The 16,016-nt window shown below is 48.0% G+C and overlaps 1 protein-coding gene across 1 annotated transcript in view; it reads left to right on the forward strand.

The window, feature by feature from the left end:
* The window catches only part of GATA4 (GATA binding protein 4), a 75,978-nt gene that overhangs the window by 774 nt on the left and 59,188 nt on the right, over positions 1–16,016 (forward strand). The window lies entirely within an intron of this gene.

Below are 16,016 nucleotides of genomic sequence, written 5' to 3' on the forward strand. Positions count from 1 at the left end.
GGGGGGCCCTCTTAGGGCTGGGTCCTGGCGAACAGTCTCGACCTTGCCAGGAGTTTGGAAACGAAGACGATAGAAAGTTACATTTTTAAAGGAGAGGGGGTAAGGTTGGCTGAGGGAAGATGGAGATTCCCAAATATTGAGAAGCCTCAGGGACACTCCCCCCCTCCAAGAGACAGAGAAGTGTCCCAAAGTGAGAAAAATTAGGAAGAGGATGACAGTATCATTAATTAGGCATCAATTTCCATCCCCTTTTCCTGACGCTGCATAGCTTGCAAACTCCTTTGCGCACGATTGGGAAAAGTTAATTTGCCCGAAGTCACGCCACCCGGGTCTCGCGAAAGGGGGTTCAACTGGTTGCTGAAGGACTACCCTCGAGAGGGTGTACCCAGGGCAGGGAAAGTGCGTGTCTGTCGGGAACACGGGGCGAGGGAAGCTGGAAATCTCGTGGCTCCCGCCCCAGCTGCTCCGCAGCCGCTTAGCGTCGGAATCTCCTGCCCTTCGGATGAACCGTCTGTGCAAAGCCCGAGCGGCTGGGCAGGTGGGGGACCAAGTCGTCGTGGTGGAGGGGGCTCTTTCAACTACGCGAGGCTGGGAGGATCCGCACCGACAGGCGCGACCAGCCTCTCTGTGTCTTTGCAAATGCGTAACCAGACCCCTGGCTCAGCCCGCAAGGCCAAGGCGCTCCCTTTCGTCTTTCTGGCAGTCTCTAGTTTCGTTGCTTTGAATGCATTCCAACTAATCTGGCCCCACGTGGACCAGACCACCTCGAAGGGGTATCACAACTGTGTTAGCCCGGGTTCCTGGCCTTGGGATCCCAGCGGGTAGGCGCTGGGGCCTGGAAGCCCAGGCCGCAGACAGCAGGATCTAAGCTGCGGTCAGTCGAGTGACCGCCAGCCTGGGCCTGGAGCTGCTCAGACACATCTCAGGTCGCTTTTGGTGCCAGAGACCCCCCGGGGAGCGCAGAGCCCAGAGGCGGCTGTGGGCACTGATGACCCAAGCGGTGAGCACAGCGCGGCTGCAGCCGGTCTCCTGCGCGCCCCTCTCCAAGCTCCCGGCGCTCGGGGTACCCTCGACCTGCTCGCCCCAGTGCCGCTGCCCACACCGTCTGAGAAGAGCCTGTTTTCATTTCTTTACCGTTGCAACTGCCTAAGTGAGGTCCCTAAAAGGCCTGGGACCCTAGTAGGCGGTTCGTCACTGCGGTTATTATGTGGCGCCCGCTAGGCTGCTCTGCATCTCAAAATCACCTGGCAGAGAAACATCCCTCCGCCCCGCAGTTGAGGGTCGCTGAGAACCCCCAGACTTGAGCCGGCTAGGCACAGATTCCATATGTGCTTGGAGGCACATCGAAGGGGATGGATGACATCCCATCTCGAGGGGTCAGTGGCCGCGGAAACCGAAACTGGGCCATGTTAGTGTCTGAAGCCCAGCCCCGGCCGGCGTGCGCTCCAGAGGTAGCCGCGCCCGCCCCGCAGCTTGGGGACGTAGACGGGTCAGGGCACCAGCTATCCGAGGCCTCGGCTCGCCAAGAGTCAAGGGAAAAGCACTTCTCGACCCGTGCCCAGAACTCAGCACACCCCCAGCACTCATCCCCCTCGGTTTTACAAGAACTCCTGGCAGCCCTTTCCAGCACCGCCTCGCCCGACACCAGGCAGTGGCCCCGCGGACACGGGGCCGGGCCTCCCTGGACCGGCTGCGTGTTTTCCTTAGACACTAAGATAGTTTTTCCTTCCTCATCCACATGACCGCCCTTCTTGAAGATTTTCTTTATTCGTTTAATACCGTCTTAACTTCGCTGGTTTTCTATTCTCTTGTTCACTCTCTGTCTCCCTTCTTCCCGCTCCCTTTGTTTCCTTTTCTTGCTTACTCGAAATCCCCCCCACACACACACACACTTCCTTCTCTGTTTTTTATTCACATAATTTGTTCTTTTCCTCCCGTGTGCCTTTCCACTTTGCCCTGTCCTTGGCTGGCTGCAGACCCAACTGATTCAGCGACTGCAGAGCCGGTTCCAAACACAGTCTGCCATTAAAATCCCTGCCTCTGCCCCCATCCCAACCTAGTTGCTCATTATGAATTCGTTGTCACAAATTCAGAGGTGCTGCATGCTTACCAAGTGACGGGATACAGATGTTTTGTTGAATCAATCAGACGCCTTCCTGTTGGTGAATTAATTCTTGAATTAAATAGCTACACACAAGCTATTTTGTTTGCCCTTCAGAAATTTCTTGAATGTCTAAATAATAGTGCACTATAATTTTCCAAGGGTTAGGTTGTTGTGAGATTGATTCACTCAGAAACATGGTTAGAACCTTTCAAAACTGAGCCAGATCATTTCTCCTGTTCGGCCATTTACTACGGCTTCTGACTAACCCTGACAACTTAACAGGAAATTGATACGGTAGAAATAGATATTTTTCCTTGTTCACCAGTTAAGATTTTATTTGCTTTCTTTTAGATCACAGTAGTGCTATTATAATAATGATAGAACAATTAGTCTGCTTGTAGGTAATGATTTTGAGGGTTTATTATTTGTTTTGTGTAGAATTTGTTGTTTGATTAAACCTGAAAATTTTGTTTTATATAATAATGCTGATAGATAGTAGATTTTTTTGCTTTCAGAAAATGGAGATAGAATAAAAACTTGTTATAAGAAGTCTTTATTTTTTTATTATTATTATTTTTTTTTTAGATAGAATCTTACTTGGTTGCCCTGGGTAGAGTGCTGTGACATCATGGTTCACAGCAACATCAAACTCTGGGGCTCAAGAGATCCTCTTGCCTCAGCTTCCTGAGTAGCTGGGACTACAGGTGCCCACCACAACACTTGGCTGTTTTTTAGAAATGGGGTCTCACTCTTGCTCAGGCTGGTCTCAAACTCCTGAGCTCAAGCATTCTACCCGCCTCAGTCTCCCAGAGTGCGAGGATTACAGACATAACATAAGCAGTTTTTTCTTCAAGAAAATTTAACTTTAAAAAACACTAGCAAAACTTTTCTTGAAGAAACAAGATCATTAACAGGTTAAAAACTTAACCATGGGCAGCACCTGTGGTTCAAAGGGATAGGGCTCCAGTCCCATATGCTGGAGGTGGTGGGTTCAAACACAGCCCCGGCCAAAAAAAAAAAACTTGACCATGGGAAATTCAGAAGAGAGGTCAGGAAGTCAGCTATATCCCTTTTACAATGATTCAGGAACAAAAATTAGGAAAGTTATTACCCATCAGTCAGATATAGCGATCCTTGTTTGCAAGAACACCCTTCAATTAATAAGAAAATGGGGTGCCTGGGCAGCGCCTGTGGCTCAAAGGGGTAGGGCGCTGGTCCCATATACCGGAGGTTGCGGATTTAAACCCAGCCCGGGCCAAATAAATTAAAAAAAAAAAAATGCAATGGCAGGTCTAGAGAGAAATGGCTGGAAGAAAAAAAAAAAGCGCTTAAAAAAAAATAAATAAAAAGAAAATGGGGTGCCTGGATGTGTTCCTAGCTTCTCAAAGGTTGATACGCAGAATCTAACAGTGACTAGAATTCAGAAGACAATAGCAAATACCACACCAGTTACCTGCTTTGTTAAATGCTTTGGGAGGTTGGGAGTTAAGACTTGGGGTTCAGAGAAAGTTCTGGTTAGAGTCAGGAAGTGGAAACAGCCTGGGAACTTCAGGGTTTCTCAGCAGTTCTCCCTCCAGATTTCCCCAGCCTTCCCTCTGGGCTCCCTTGGAAGGTGGTGGCCACTGGGGTTTGCTGCAGCATGATAATGGAGGGGCTTCCTATCTAATCTGGACAGCAGCATGAACAATCCATTAGACCTCAGCAGCATTTATCAGGGCATGGAGGAGGGAGCGATGGGGGTTGGTGTGTCCCACCTGACCTGAGAGGCGCTGGACTGCCCCATTGGTGGGGGGGGGGGGGGTCGGTTAATGAAACAGAGCTTTGTGTGGACATGAAATTCATCTCTGCACATCATGCTTACTGATACTAGTAAATTATAATTCTATCCCTTGTCCAAGTAAGGAAGAAACAGAATCCGTTTGGGTTGGAGAAATCACTTCTTTTAAGAAGTTCCATGTGCTTTATATTGTCTCATGCGAACTCACCAAAGGGTGCTGTAAGATTCCAACTTTCACCAGTGTTCCTTGGGACTTGGGAGACTTAACTCCATCCACGCATTCTTTCTTTCATTCATTCAGCAAACATTTACAAAGCTTTGCTGTGCGCCAGGCATTGTGCCTTGTGCTGACAGGTTAAATTATTTGCCCAAGATGAGGACTATACCGGCGACTGGGGCGGGACCCTAAATCAACTATTTCAGTCCTGTGACTGCTCACTTCTTTCCCCCAACACATACAAATCAGAGACGTGGGGAGCTGGAAAGGCCCCAGAGGTTATCAGGGCTAGCCTTCCATTCAATGCAAGAATCCCCTCCCCTAAACGCCTACAGCCAGGCCCCACCTCTGCTCTCTACCTGCTCAGGAATGTACAGCATGGGCTTCCCATGTAAAAGTGGTCCAGTGAACTGGGAGCTCGCTCCCTTGGGGAAGGCTGTCTTGGCCTGCACACACCTAAGCTCTAGGTGCTGAGTTCCCCGCAGAGCTGCTGTGTCTCCCAGAGTCCAGCCTGATGACTAAAAAGTCAATGCCCCAGTACCCAGGAGCGACCCATCCCTGCAGCTCTAGATGGCTGGTCCCAGATTGGCTGTGCCTCTGTTCCCTTCCACTGTCCCTGGGAGTGCAGGTCCCTGAGTTGCTGGACTAAACCCCTTGAGACTTTATGAGCTTCCGGGCCTTAGTCACCCTGACCTTCCTTGGTTGCTATGGTGGATATTTGCTGCCAGGTCACAGAAAGCACTAGAAGCAGTAGCCAAAGAATCACCAGAGCAGGATTCTAGTTCCAGCACAACCACCTACAAGCTGGTGACCTTGAGCAAGTTATTTCACTTCTATTTCTAGCATATTCTAAAATTAAGATGTCTGAATGTGTTTCCCAAAAGTTGAAAATGACACCTTTTTCAAAGATAAAATTACTCCTCATAACTAATCTAAGACTACACAAGGTAATTTCTGGACAGTGAGTTCATTACAAAGAATGTTCCAGAAACTTTTTAGATCTTTTTGTCCCTGGGCCAGTGTAAGAGTTTAAATTGCAGTGTTTGGGCTCTGCGTCTATAGCACAGCTATTACGGTGCCAGCCACATACAACCAGAGTGGCAGGTGCGAACCCAGCCCGGGCCAGCTAAACAACTGGGACCAAAAAATAGCCGGCATTGTGGCCGGAGGCTATAGTCCCAGCTACTTGGGAGGCTGAGGCAAGAGACTCATTTAAGCCCCAGAGTTTGAGGTTGCTGTGAACTGTGATGCCATAGCCCTCTACCAAGGGCCACAATAGTGAGACTCTCACAAAATAAATAAATAAATAAATAAATTGCAGTGTTTGAGTAATGTGATTTGAATCCTATCTCCACTACTTACTGGCATTATAATCTTGGGCAAATTACATAAGACTTCTGTTTCAGTTTTTTACATTTTTCTTACTTTATTTTTTGAGACTGGGTCTCATTATGTTGCCCAGCCTTGAGTACATAATCATAGCTCACCGCAACCTCAAATTTGTGGGCTCAAGTGATCCTCCTACATCAGCCTCCTGAGTATCTAGGACTACAGGCTCATGCTATCAGGCCTGGGGAATCATTTTAATTTTTTCAGAGATGGGATCTTGCTGTGTTGCCCAGGCTGCTCTCATACTTCTCATACTTCTGGGCTCAAGGTATACTCCTACCTTGGCCTCCCAAAGTGCTGGAATCATAGGCATGAGTCATCACATGTGCCCAGCCTAGTTTCTTACATTTTAAAATCCTCATAAACCTCAGCAGGCAGATGGGTCTCCCCAGTCACTGAGGTAATCTCCACAGTATAATGTGTTCAGCTGGACATTATGACTCCCTTGGTTTTGTTTGGCTTTGAATGTTTTCTTTCTTAACCTATGACTGCAAACTTCTTCAGAAATTGCCTATATCTAGTAAGAGGTAGACATTAATTAATAAATAATTAATATATACATATATATATATTTTTAGAGACGGAGTCTCATTTTGTCGCCCTTGGCAGAGTGCCATGGTATAGTACCACAGCTCAAAGCAACCTCCAGCTCTTGGGCTCAGGTGATTCTCTTGCCTCGGCCTCCCTAGTAGCTGGGACTACAGGTGCCTGTCACAATGCCCGGCTATTTTTTGGTTGCAATTGTCATTGTTGTTTAGCTGGCCCAGGCTGGGTTTAAACTCTTGGCATATGGGGCCAGCGGCCTACTCACTGAGCCACAGGCGCTGCCCATAAATATATGTTTTGAATTACCTTACCCAAAACTGAATGCTGCTGGTGGTAGTGAGAATTGTAGGTGTACAGCCTTTCTGGGAGACAATTTGGCAATAGGTGTTCAAAATCCTAAAAGTGTTTATATTCTTTGGCCTGCTTTGTCCCATGGTAGAAATTTACTCTAAGAAAATAATCATAGGTTTACAAGATGCTTTGCTTATGATTTGTCAAGAATACGTCAAACATTTATTTATTGAAATGAAGCATAGAAAATAACCTAAACTCTAAATAACAGTTTACTTCACATAAACTAGGCTAAATCTAAAGCATGATCATTAAGTTATATCTTCTTAAGATATTTAATAACATGGGAAATTCTCATATTTTTAAAAAGAAGAAATAGGTTACAGAACACTCTGTACTGTGACACTCATGTTGGGAGAGAGAAGAGAGAAGCCGACTGTTTTCAGCGGTTCTTCTTGGCTGCTGTGGCTAAGAATGGATTTTTATTTTCCTTGTTATATACTTTTCTGTTTTTCCAAATGAACTACAATGAGGTTGTGTTGTTTGGGATTAGAAAAAAAAGAAGTATTTTAAGAGGGGTGAGGAGGATTGGCCAGATCTGAGATACATAAGGCTTCTGAAGATTTTTGTGACCGTATGCTTTCAAGACAAAAGCTCATTCTTTCTAGAAAATTCATCTTTGGAGCCCCCCCCACCCCCAATTCAGTGGATTCAGGCTCTAAGAATAGTCCTGAGCCCCTGATTTCAGGTTAGAGATGCTCATAAGTAGTAGGAATAATTTTTCTATGAAGAGATTTCCAGTCCCGCCCCCCCTTTGGCAAGTGTTTTCACAGTCATCCAGATTGTCTCAGAATTTTTCTTGCAACCTTGAGGGTTTCTGAAATTGAAAACAATTGTCTAAGTTCTTGTAACTTTTTCTTCTTCTCACAACTCCCTTTACTGGCAGGAGGATGTGGTGGAATGGGGGGCCAGGTGCCGGGCCAGCTGCAAACACAAGCTGATTGTGCAGACCTCAGGCCCAGGGAGAGGAGGAGGCCGAGGAGGAGGGGACTTGGGCAGTAGAGAAACATTGGGCCTTCAGCAGCAGCCAATATGCCCCCCTCCCGCACACACCCCCATGTTCAGAAAGAAGTTAAAGCTGAGAACTAGAATGAGAATGGCAGGGAAGACCAAAGGAATCACAAGACAACTGTTAATAAATGTTTTTGAAACTGAAGCATTAGAGCTTAGAGAGAAATAAATAACCTTCACAGAGCCTCAGGCTGCCTTGCTCTCACTTTGTTAGCAGAGTGTGGGATGGAGACAAGGAGAGAGGGTCACACAATGAAATAGAAACAAAATCCCACCACAAACATACAAAACTGTCCCAAGATCGGGTACTGAGTTTTTTGTTTTGATGTAACACATCCTAGCCAACAGCAGATAAAAGTAACTTAGAGATAAAGACTAGTTTCACTTTTACTAATTAGCAAATAAGCATTTAGCAAATACATTGTATTCTGAATATAGTACAGGATATGGACTTAAAATACCACTCCCAACCTCTGTCCCTAAATCCTATACTTTTTTTTTTTTTAAACTTTGCGGTTAGCCTTTGTTAGTTGGGTGGGTGTGTGGATGGTTGATAAAGGAATGTGAATAGAATTTGGAATGAAGGCAGCTCCACCCAAGCTCATCTCTGCCCTTCCCTGTGGAAAGGTCAGCAGGACCCAAACAGGCACCACAGTCATCTCCCTGCTGTGTGCCAGCCCCCTGCATCGCACAGGCATGGGGTAGGAACTGTCTGGAGGAGTGATTCTCTCTCAACACACCTTTGCTGCTGAGTTCTCTGCAAACCAAATCTTTGGCAACAACGGGGTTGTCTGCACTGTGCCTCTGAAGGGAACCAAACCCAAAGCCTGGGCAGACTGTATATGTCCTTGATATGGTGAGGCCGAGAACAGAGCTGGGAGAGTAAGGCTCCCCCTTGCCTTTGAGAAATGCTTCCTTCTGCACTCACGAGTTCTGGGCCTTTGGCTGTGCCTGTAACATGCAGCATTCCCAGAAATGTCTTCTCAGGCACAGGTTTTTTTAGACATCTATAGACCCCAGAGAAGTATCCTAGGTGCTCAGTCTTTGGATAATTTTTTAATCATTTCCATCTGTGATCAAAATAGAATGAGAGAAGCTAAGCAACTCCTCCCCTGGCCTTGCTGCAAGCTGCAAACTGCAAACAGTGCCTCAATGCAGAATCCAAAGTGCTTTCATGTACAGATCCCATTTGATTCTCAGAGCAGCCCTCTGGGGTAATCGGTGTGCATGTTATTAGAGTATTATCCCCATTTTAGAAATGAGGAAACTGAGACTCAGAGATGTTGAACTGCCAAAGGTCACGCTGCTAATAAGTAACAGAATTAAACTTAAAATGCCCTCCTCTGACTAGTAAGTGCTGCCTCCCTAACCCTCCAGAGATATGCCAAGTAGACATGAGATCACAAACTGATTTGTAATTGCTCTACTGGGTTTTATCAGGATCTTTACTCCTCCAAAACTCCTGCAGTCAAGAACAGCAGAGCTACGAGGCTGTGTAGCCACCCCCTCATTCTGCAGGTGTGACCAGGGAGGTTAAGTGCTTTGCCAAAGGTCACTCCGTGAATTACTGGGAAATGACCAATGTTATTTTTAAAAATTAGTTTAAAAAACTGCCTACCAAGACCATTTTTATGGGCTTATTTTAAACAGGTTAATAAGTACACCAGGCATAGCTTTAAATCCAACCGAGTAAATGCTGACACTAGTTTATAGATTCGGTAGATAAGTAGCAATAAGGAATCATTCATCTCTCATTTATCAACCAGCTTCTCCAAGGTGCAAGTTATAAAGTGAAATTTGCACAAATAGCAGTTCAAGAGCCCCCACATATCTGAGATCAAAACAGAGAAAATAAATTGGTTTCAGAGCCACCCATTTATATCATGTCTATGCCTGAGGCTCCTGAGACATGGGGAAAAAAAATATTTGGGAAATTTATTTGTATTTCATAAATAGGCATATTTTTCATACGGAACTGTATTGTTGGTCTTCAGACTTAATCATTCATTTATTCTTTTGAGCATGTATTGAGTATCTACTTGTGCAGAACACTGTAGGGGTTATAGTATTATTATTATATATATATTTTTTTTTTGTAGAGACAGAGTTTTACTTTATTGCCCTCGGTAGAGTGCCATGGCGTCCCACGGCTCACAGCAACCTCCAACTCCTGGGCTTAAGCGATTCTCTTGCCTCAGCCTCCCAAGTAGCTGGGACTACAGGTGCCTGCCACAACGCCCGGCTATTTTTTTGTTGCAGTTTGGCCGGGGCTGGGTTTGAACCCGCCACCCTTGGTATATGGGGCTGGCGCCCTACTCACTGAGCCACAGGTGCCGCCCCGGGTTATAGTATTATTAAATACTATTCCAACCATCAAGACCTTTTTTTTTTTTTTTTGGCAGTTTTTGGCCAGGGCTGGGTTTGAACCCACCACCTCTGGTATATGGGGCCAGTGCCCTGCTCCTTTGAGCCATAGGCACTGCCTTCCATCAGGAACTTTTTAAGCTTAATGAGGTGAAAGAAATAAAAGTCACACACTTGGAGCTGCTCTCTCACACACATATCCCTACACACGAATCTTGACCCCATGATCCTGTGGAATGAGCACTTTGTAAAATGCCCAGGGTCAGCGGGGGACAGGGCAGCATGTGCCTGAGAACAGGAGAGAAGGGAAGCCAGCCTGGCAAGGCTGCTTAGCCGCACAGGGAGCACCCAAAGATGTAACTTTACCACAACCTTCTCCCCAATGTTTCTGTATCCTGAGAATGGGGTGGGAGCTTCATAGGCAGACAAGGAGGCACAGAATTGGTGGCCCCAATAAAAAACCTAATCCAAAAATCCCACGAGGTACAAACTGGTGGAGAAATGGCCAGGGACCAATAGTCAGCACTAGCGCGTATAATATTTGTAATATGCACCTTGATTGCACTAATGTACACAGCTATGATTTAACAATAAAAATAAATTAATTAAAAAAATTTGTAATATGTCAAACATGAATCAAATCAACAGGTGATTTATTTGGAAGGTGACCTGTAATAAATGCTCATGTGTTATTCAGAAGGGTTGGTGTTATTTTACTTTTTTTAATCACTCCTAAGTTGCCAGTTGTAGACCTGTGGCCCTAAGTTCAGTGTCAATAACAGAGCAGCCACGAATCTAATAAGTGACTTTGCTCTCAGCTGCCCAGCACCTTCTGGAGCCTCATGTAGGTCCATTTGCTCTCCCTTCCCAGGGGCTGGTCCTGTCTCTTCAGACAAGTAACCACTCATTGCTGGGCCCCACACCCATAAAATAGAAGCATTTTCCAGTGTAAAAAGAACTTGAAAGATATTTACTGGAAACCCTTGACTTGTTAGACTGGGAAACGGAGACTCACTGAGTTCAAGTGAGGTGCATATATAAGGCGATCACAACACTAGTGGAACTACATGTGAGTGGGTGTAAACAATGACACGGGACAGTGGGCATATCAACTGGGCCCGTCTCAGGCATCCAGGACACAATTGGAACAAGGACCTGCTTCTAACTGCCCATACCGTTTACTACCTTATTTTCTTTACTTCGAAGCCTGAAATATTTATGAACCATTTTGGAGATATTCAGTCTAGAAATGCAAAGTGCCCAGTGCCCATTTCAGTTAGATTGATCCCCAGACTAAGGAGGGCATGGAGTGATTCTGGCTTTGAATGTCTATCACTTACGAACCTTTAGGCCCCCACCTGCCCCCACCCTTGGCTGGAGGTGGTCACTGATTCCAGCTCCCTGCAAAGGGCAGTAGCTCTCTCCAGGTTCCCAGGCTCCTAGGCTCTACCCCAGAGCCCAGGGCCGCCTTATCACTAATCCTCTCACCCTAGTGATTGCATCAGGGTGAGGAAAGTTTGGCCTTGGGGTTCAATTTATAGAGGGGAGTTATCAGTTCCTACAGGAGCATGTTGGAATGGAAGAACAGGGTATGGCCAGGGTTTCAGGGTCTCAGGGAACCTTTGGTCCTAGCTGTGCCACTAAATAACTGTGTGGCTCTGAATAAACCTGTAGCCTTTTCTGGGTCCTAACTGCCTCTACAAAACAAGTAGACTGAACTCAGAATTCCTGAGGCCCTTCAACGCCCAGGACTCCACATGGGTGTCAGAGAGAGGCTGCTGGTGTCACTGATAAGTAGGACAAAGGTACCTACAGCCATGGTCACCCCCCAGTAAGTGACTAAGGTGCTGATGAGGCATCACCTGGCATCTTCCACCCGTGAGCCTTGGTGTCTACACACAGTACAGGGACCATAGTAGGGTGCGTTTCAGCTACACCTAATGCTATATCTTCAGTCGTCAAGAACAGGAATTTACAAGCACAGGTTGGAAACTTTATTTTCTGAATTCAATTCAACAAACTTTTAAATTTCAAAACATGAAGAGGCAGAATGTTTTTTATTCCATAAATCATTGTATAATGCTGAATCAGCGTTTTTAGTGTACTCATAACCAGGAAAATGTTTTCTGTACCCAAATAGGTAGGTTTTTAGCCCTCATCCCGCTCCCATACTCCTACCTCAATTCAACAAACTTTAAAAATATATCCACATGTGGCGGCGCCCGTAGCTCAGTGGTTACAATGCCAGCCACATGCACCGAGGCTGGCAGGTTTAAACCCAGCCCAGGCCAGCTAAACAACAATGACAACTGCAACAAAAAAATAGCTGGGTGTTGTGGTGGGCACCTGTAGTCCCAGCTACTTGGGAAGCGGAAGCAAGAGAATCACCTAAGCCCAAGAGCTGGAGGTTGCTGTGAGCTGTGATGCCACAGCACTCTACTGAGGGTGACACAGTGAGACTCTGTCTCAAAAAAAAAAAAATGTCCACATGTGCTAGATAATATGGAAAATGCAGAGATGTTACACATAGGATTTCTTTCCTCAAGGAGATTGAATTTTGGGGGAGAGGAGTATATAGACAGACAAACTTGTGGTGAGATTAAACTGAAATATAGTATGTTAGAAGCTGAGGAAGGGGCAGAGAGAGGTTGAATGAAATAAAGATTTTTTTTTAAGAGTGTGTAGGAAGAAGCTCTCACCTTCTTCCTTTGTAAGCCTCACAGTATACATGTCTTGTTCATATGGACAGTTTTTGTGTTCTGGAATCAAACTACTTGAGTTTAAATCTTGGCTCCACTATTAAGCTGGGAATAATAGCCCAGGCCTCAGTTTCTTCATCTGAAAAGTGGGCAAAATAGAGTTACTGTGTAGATAAAAGAAAGAATCCGTGTAACATACTTGGCACCATGCCTGGCATATAGTAATGCCCAGTGTTAGCTGTCACTCAGTAAGTGTTTGTCTGGGAAATGGATTGAAGTTTTCATCTGCAGCCCAAGCCTTTTACCTCACGGATTCAAATGGGCTGCCCGTGTTTTGAGTTCCTCACTGAACACATTCATCATCCGTGGCTGAGTGTGAGTTCAGACTTAGAGGTTTAGATGCCCCCTTTCCACAGTGAGGGACTCAGGAGCACTTGAGGCATAGGATGGAATGATTTGGTGCTATCCGTTTAGGGACTTAAAGTTACAAAATGCTGACATGGGAAGGGCCCAGAAACTCATGCAGTCCAGTCTCTCCATTTCACAGACAGAAAACTAAGACTTGGAGAACAGACATAACTTGCCTGAGGGCTTAGGACTCATCTGGTGACAGTGATGGGATTAGACCCCAGAAATCCTGATCCCCAGATTAATGTGCTCCCTCCAAAACCCAGCCCCTCTTGGCCTAAGCTGCCTGGGACATGAGGTCTCTTAGGTCACAGCAATGTGGGATCCCTCCTTCCTTCCTTCCAAAGATGTCCCAGAGAAAAGACACCCTGTTTTCCAGTTCTTCCATCACATCTAAGGTGGAATTAAGATCCTTACCTGTTAGGGGTTAGCCTGCCACTCAAAGCGAGGGGGCAGGGACCATACAAAACACCTCTTAAGGCCACTAAATGTTCCACAGCTGTCTCCAGTGTTGACTCCCTCCCCACTCACTGGAAGCGCTTTGGAAGTCATACTTTCATGATCCTCACATTAAGGTCACCACCGGAGAAGGTGGCCTTGGGGCTTTCAGTAGAAAGGCCAGGTAAAGCAGGGCAGAGCTCTGCAACTTGTTCTCTCGCCTGCCAGACCTCAGATAAGAGCCCAGCGGCCTTTCTTCTGATTCCAAGAGGGCAAGAGAAGGAAAATGAGGCCAAAACAGGTGGGGACAGGGGGCGGAGGAGAGGCTGGCGACAGGTGAGAAGGGACTAAGCGCCATGGCATCTTTCCAAGAATGGTGTATGTTCACTATTGTAAAAGACAACTTGCTCAGTGAGAAAGTCAGAAATGTACCCCCCAAATCACGCAGGACGTTACCGTCATTGCAAGTACATGTACGCACTTTCATTTATCTTTTATTTTTTATTTTTATTTTTTAGAGTCTCACTCTGTCGCCCTTGGTGGAGTACCGTGGCATCATAGTTCACAGCAACCCCCAACTCTTGGGCTCAAGAGATCCTCTTGCCGCAGCTTCCCGAGTATCTGGGACTTCAGGCTCCCGCCACAAGCCTGGCTGGTTTTAGAGAGGGGGTCTCACTGTTGCTCAGGCTGGTCTCGAACTCCTGAGCTCAAGCGATCCACCGGCCTCGGCCTCCCAGAGGGCTGGGATTACAGGCGTGAGCCACCATGCCGGCCTCTTTTATTTATCTGATCTGTCACTGCATGACACGCGCATCAGCCCTAATGGGATAGTCGATGTGTCCCCATTTTTCTCCTCTGGGCGCAGCGTAATTCCCCCACTGCCTGGAGCATCTGCCTGTGGCCGCGGGGTCCCCTCCGGGCGCGGCGGGGAGCGCGCTTGGGGCCTGGAGAGCACTCGGGCTGGCTGCGGGCTGCGCCGAGAGGAAGCGGCCGCGCACCGGGTGCCAGGCCGGGGAGGCGTTTCCGCGCCCGCCGCCCCCTCGGAGCCGGGCCGGGGCGCGCCGCAGCGGCGGGGACGGCCGGCCGGGGGCTGACCCCGAGCGCCGCCGAGTCTGCGCCCGCCCGCCGCCCGCGCTGCCTCCCGCCGGCCCGGGTTCCGCGGCGGCCGTCAGCGAGCACCTCATCAATAAGGCCTGACAGCCGCCGGCTCCGAGGCCATCCATCACGCCGGGCAGCGGGCGGGCGCGCGAGGCGGGGAGCCGGACGGGAACCCCGGGGCGCCCGGGGCAGACTCCGCCTCGGCCGCGCACCAGGCGCTCCTGGACTCGCCTGCAGCGGCTGCCCCGGCTGACACCTCCGCCCCGCGTGGATCGGAGGCAGCGTTTTCCACCCTTCTCCAAATATTTGACTTTACTCCTTTTCTTAACCTCGGTGTCTTTTAAGGGTGTGTTCATTTGTTTTGGAAGAGCTGTGAGACGCTGAGAAACAGCAGCACAACCCACGCAGTTCACGGACAAGGAAACTGAGGGCCACCCCCGAGGCCGCACATGCGGTGGTGAGAACGCTCTGAGGGCCGGAGTGGCGCCTGGGCACCCCCGAGGCCGCACGTGGGGTGGTGAGGACGCTCTGAGGGCCGGAGTGGCGCCTGGGCACCCCCGAGGCCGCACGTGGGGTGGTGAGGACAATCTACCGGAGCCTGAGCCTCCTCACCTCGCCCCCCGGCTGGTGCACCATCCTCCTCGGTACTTGGCAGGACCCAAGACCCCTGTGCGTATTCGGGATCCGACGTGTGAAATGCGCAAAGTCGCGCGTGTCTTAGGCTCTGGGAGGGCCCATCAGTGCATGAGCCCTGCAGGGTCCGCACGGTCCCTGTCCCCAACTCAGACCAGCGGCGGGGGCGGGGAGAGAGGGGAGTAAGGCGGTAAAAGACAGAAGGAAACGGCTACACGTTAAAAACACTGAGTTCCTAGAATTCAATCGCTTCCTCTGCAGTCCCCTTTCCCCCAGGAGGTAGGGCTTTCCCTTCCTCTGTTTCTCTGTCCCAGCACTTACTCCTGCTCCTGTTTGCAGGATTCTTTTCCTCAGCAGTCTGAACCGTTCAAGGTGGAAACTTGTGTATCTTTGGAGATACTTACTGTATCTTCAAAGTTTGCGCGGTGTCTGGCACATAGTAGGCATTCAATAAATGCTTGCTACATGAACTGCAACACTTATAAGGGATTTTGAATAATTAAGATTCAGAGGACAAGGAAGCTGAATGAATCAACGGATCAGAGTCCATTCCCATCTCCTAAGGAGGAGACTGAAGCTAGAGCATCACCCCTGGTTTACCCAAGGCCTCCCTTGTGTGGAGGCAAGGTCAGAGCTGCCTGTGGCCTCCAGGGTGTGGCAGCCACCAAGCAGGATCCCTGTGTCCTTTCCACTTCTTCGTTTCCCTTCCCACCTTTTGGCTCCTCCTCTGCTTAATTAGACTCTCCAAGGATGGAGATCAGAGTATGGGAGGGGGCGGAGATTGGGGCAGCCAAATCGTTTGCTCTGCTTGGAACAGGAAACACAGTAGTTTGTGGCTTTTTGTGGATAGTGGTGTTGCTGGTTTTTAAATTCAAGGGTAAAGAATGAAATTAAAGTGAATGATCAATGGGTGTCTGTTAAGCTTAACATTCATTTTTCTTCCATTACCACCAATGTTTGACTGGAGCTAGAAACCATGTT

Source organism: Nycticebus coucang, chromosome 24 (assembly GCF_027406575.1).
Source record: "Nycticebus coucang isolate mNycCou1 chromosome 24, mNycCou1.pri, whole genome shotgun sequence".
NCBI lineage: Eukaryota > Metazoa > Chordata > Mammalia > Primates > Lorisidae > Nycticebus > Nycticebus coucang.